We start from the raw sequence: 5000 nt of genomic DNA, 5'->3' as shown, positions 1-5000 counted from the left end.
AAAACACGATTTCAGAAATTCTTTGATTATTATTATTTCAAAAATTCTAATGCGTCAAATGTTATCGCGTTTGTTATCCGACGTAAGAAAAAAAGGAAAAGAAAAAAAAGAAAAAATAGAGAAAAAACTAAAACAAAGGAAAAAGAGGAAGAAAACGCATACGTACTGTCGTGATGCATCGTTTAATATATGTTTGCAATTAAATGAGTTAGTAAATATAGTATAAAATTGATCCAACGATTTCATATATCTTACATCCTTTAATTATCTCAAACATAACAAAAAAGAATGTCAAAATTCTCGTCGTATTAGACATCATCTAATATAAATTCGTAGGCGTAAGATGTCGTGGCATAAGAAAAAAAAAAAAAAAAAAAAAAAAAGAAAAAAAAAAAACAATAAATAAATAAATAAAAACAAAAACAAAAAAAAAAAGAAAAAAAAGCAAAACCGGATAGAAGTATCGGGGATAAAGAAGAGAAACGATATTTTACGATTTGCAAATGTCTATAAAATTTTTAACGCGTGAAAAATCGCGTCTTTTATTGTCCGACGTATAAAAAGAGGAAAGGAAAAAAAAAAAAAACAGAACAAAACAAAACAGAAAAAGAAAAAAGAAAAAAAAAAAAAGAAAAAAAGGAAAAAACGGAAAAACCCCCCCCCCCCCCCTCCCCTCTCCCTCCCCCTCGGAATAGAATAGAAAATCGAATAAATACGTACGTACGTATCGTTGTATATCGTTTAATATATTTGCAATTAAATGAGTTGGCAAATATATTAGAAAATCGGATCCCACGAGAGTTCGCAAATTCAATGCGAGTACGATGACGCGTCGCGCGTTCCCGATGCCTGTTGGTACGTTAGAAAATCGTCTTTAAGATAAGCAATTCGGAAGCACGACGTAAGCCATCGTTATCCTGCAAATCGGTCGAGTTCTCTCACGGTTCTACTACGTGCCCGGAGCACTTACGCGAGCCACATCCTCTTATTTTCTTTTCTTCTTATTTCTTCCCCCATGGCAGATACGTCGTCCCTTTTCGGTGCGAATAATCGAATCCCACTTTACCCTACCACCCCCTTTCACGGATGCACGATGGAATGTCGCGCGTGTGCAAATAGGGCCCTCCTACGAGGAAGCTGTGTGACCCAAAGAATAAGAAAGAGAGAGAAAGAGAGAGAAAAGGAAGGATCTTGTACGAGAAAGGAATACAAAAATACAAGAGAGCCGACTCCTCGATCGGCCATCGAACGTGTTACCTATGCACGAGTAATAAGCACGAGATATTCCCACACAACACGAACTGGCCCGAACTGGCCCTCCGTGGGAAACTCATACGTGAGTAGACCTAACGCACACTTTCTTTCTTCCTCTCTCTCTCTCTCTCTCTCTCTCTCTCTCTCTCACACACACACACACACATACACACTCTCTCTCTCTCTCTCTCTCTCTCTTCTTTCTCTTTTTTGGGAAAAAAAAGGAAAAATATCAGAAAAAGATAATCGCCATTTTTTCTCCCTCTCCCTCTCTTTCTCTCTCTCTCTCTCTCTCTCTCTCTCATTCTCTTTCTCTTTCTCGCGCGTAAGTACTTTTATCAGGCAATTACGATTTGACGAACGATCTCGTATTCCAACAATTTTCCTCTTATTCCTCTTTAGTTCGAGGAAGAAAAAGAAGAAGAAGAAAAAGAGAGGGAGATAAATATATAGATAGATAGACAGAGAGAGAGAGAGAGAGAGAGAGAGAGGGAAAAAAAAGAAACGAAAAAGGAAAGAAAAAAAAAGTGGGGGATAAAGAGTAAGATAAACGTTTCTCGATGGATTCGAGAGAACTCGGCGAGAAGTATACGTCGGGCTATTGGTAATTCGTTCCTCGTAGGTACTGTTGACAGATTTATAAGTCGACTACCGAGTTACGAGACGTTGACACTTCTCGAAGAAAGAGAGACAGAGAGAGAGAGAGATGGATAGTCAGAGACAGAGAGACAGATAGATAGAGAGATAAAGAGAAAGAGAGAGAGAGAGAGAGAGAGAGAGAGAGAGAACTCGGAAAGAAATTCTTTTCCCTCCCGGCGAATGCTTTTATATACAATACTAAGAGTTTTCAATTCGCGCGCACAGGTGTCCGTTCGTTTCTGCTTGTATTCGTGCGTGCTTGCATGCGTGTTTGCTTGCGTGTTTGCTTACTTGCCTGCCTGCTTGCCTGCCTACCTGCCTATCTGCCTACCTGCCTTCCTATCTGCCTGCCTGCCTGCCTGCCTGCCTGCCTGCCTATCTGCCTGCCTGCCTGCCTGCTTGCTTGCCTGCCTGCCTGCTTGCTTGCTTGCGTGCGTGCGTGCGTGAGTCCCTTCGTACCTTTTACTTCTCTTTTTTTTATTTATTTATTAATTAATTAGTTTCTTAATTAATTAATTAATTTATTTATTTATTTTATTTGTTTCTTTCTTTTTCCTGTCTTTCTTTCTTTCTTTCTTTCTCTATCTCTCTCGCTTTCTTTCTCTCTCTTCTCGATTCATAAACACATAAAGGATTTAACAACGGCAATAAAAAGAAGAAGAAGAAGAAGAAAAAGAAGAAGTAATAGAAAAAGATGAAGAAGAAGAAGAAGAAGAAGAATGAGTGGTGTCCATAAGCAAGCAGCTGATCGCGTTGCCGCAACACATTATTGCGGCACCATTATCTTACGTACGAAGGAATTAACGTCGATATTGGGGTGTCTCGAAAAGCAGATAGATATAAAAAGAACGCGAACGAGATCGAGATCGAGAGAGAGAAAGAGAGAGAAATTTGCGAGAAGGTTAAAATATCGAGAACGAATCTGAGCGCGAAGCAAGCAGGTGCAAGCAAAAGCAGGTAGGTTATACCTAGAAGCGGCCCTACGAATCATGATCGGTGTGTGTAGGGTTCGAAAAAAAAAAAAGAAAAAAGAAAAAAGAAAAAAGAAAAAAAAAGAAAAAGAAAAGAGAAGAAACAAAAGGAAAGAAAAAAAGGGGTGGACGGGGTTGAATGGATGGGGTAAGGTAGAATAAAGTGGGATGAGATTGGGTGGGATGGGATAAGGGACCTTGAGAAGGAGTTAGGGTGTTTCGCGAAGGCTGCACGCGCCCGATGCCATCGATATCTTCTTCCTTAAACTTTCTTTATCCCACTCATTCATGCGCACCGACTAAATACCTATAATTTCTTATGTGATTACAGGGCACCATAACTAACGCCCTACCTTTTGGATACCTTCGATATATCCTCTCTCTTTCTCGCTTTATCTCATTCTATCTCTATCTCTATCTCTATCTCTCTTTCTCTATCGTCATCTGTAACTCGTTATACGGGACTTACAAGATTGAAATGAAACCAGTTCTTGATCCTTCGACAATTCTTTTTTCTATTCTCCCTCTTTTTCTCTCTCTCTCTCTCTTTTTTTTTTTACATACACATTGTAATAATCCGTCTCTCTCTCTCTCTCTCTCTCTCTTTCTCTCTCTCTCTCTTCGTTTCCATTCTGTTTGTTTGTTTGTCCTTCTTTCTTTCTTTCTATTCATAATACATTTATCTATTCATCTCTTTCTTATTTCGAAGAGAACATTGTATACGTATACAGCACATCTAAATCTTACACCCTCTGTCGATCAACGTTTAATGATAGTGTTTTATGGTATGATCATTATCGATTCGTTTGCTTGAACAAACAGAGAGAAATATAGAACCGAATCGATATGGCCAGCTGCTCTTTGTTATTACGGACCAATCAAAATCTCAAGGAATTAGAGAAAGATATACGGATTTATTATTATAACTATAGAAAGATAATTATATCGCATCTATTTTCTATAATGATCGAAAAATAAAATTCTTTTTTCTTTTGGAATATACATACATATATATATATATATATATATATATATATATATATATGTGTGTGTGTGTGTGTGTGTGTATATTGTTATCGTATAACTATATCGAGTATAAGAACGAATATATTTATCCTAAAGTGATTATGATATCGTATAAATTTTAATGAAAGTCATTCGAGCATAATCGAAAGGTCATAATCGTTTGTAATCTCTTTGAACATTATTTATATGCGTATGTATATTTATCTCTTGTGCGTCGTATTACGAGAACGTGTGAAATATTTACAGTATTTATGGAGAGAGAAAAAAAAAAAAAAAGAAAGGAAAACAAAAGAAAAGAAAAGAGAAACAGAATAATAAAAGAAGAAGAAGAAGAAAGATCTGATCTATCTGACGAATAAATTTACGATCGATTTATTCGTAAATCTTTTGAATCGTAGAATAATTAAGATAAAAAAATATTTTTCGATTGTCTAAGACACGTAAATTAATTACGATATCGTGATATTCTTCAACGCAAATGAAAAAAGGTGCAAATAATTTTTAACTACTTACGTACTTACGTACGTGTATGCGTAAGTTAGGCCACGCGCGGGAAAATTCCAATATGTTCGCGAATGCATCTAAGATATTCTAAAGTGTATTATGCTAATTAGATATTAGTCCTCGAAACGATACGAGTATTATCTTCCGCGTTGGAACGGTTTAAGTGTTTTCTCGAGTACCTACATAGATACATATACATATATATATATATATATATATATATATACACATATATACTGTATAACGGCTAAAGAAAAATCGTCGGCAAATTTCTTTGAAGGATAATTATATATCCACTCGTAGGTGGAAATATTGATGAACGTAAGAATATCTATGTACATGTGTATATATACATATATATATATATATATATATATATATACATATGTATGTATGTATGTGTATATGCGATTTGTATGTATGTAATTTGCATGAATTCTAAGTAGCTGACGTTCATGTAAACAACGTAAGAGCAATAACAACAGAAGATTTCACCGTGAAAATGTTCCCGTCTTTCGTATCGTGAAAATGTTTGTATTAGATCGAAATGAAATAAAATGAAAACTATCGTAGAATTATCGTTACTTATATTTCTGATGACGTAAT

General features: G+C 36.0%; 1 protein-coding gene across 1 annotated transcript in view; it reads right to left on the bottom strand.

Moving 5' to 3' along the window:
- LOC124956375 (homeobox protein araucan) overlaps window positions 1–5000 on the bottom strand; it is a 141642-nt gene that overhangs the window by 135556 nt on the left and 1086 nt on the right. The gene's annotated exons all lie outside the window — the stretch shown is intronic.

This window comes from Vespa velutina, chromosome 21 (genome assembly GCF_912470025.1).
Source record: "Vespa velutina chromosome 21, iVesVel2.1, whole genome shotgun sequence".
In the NCBI taxonomy this organism is placed as follows: domain Eukaryota; kingdom Metazoa; phylum Arthropoda; class Insecta; order Hymenoptera; family Vespidae; genus Vespa; species Vespa velutina.
This window is presented reverse-complemented; position numbering and strand designations above follow the sequence as displayed.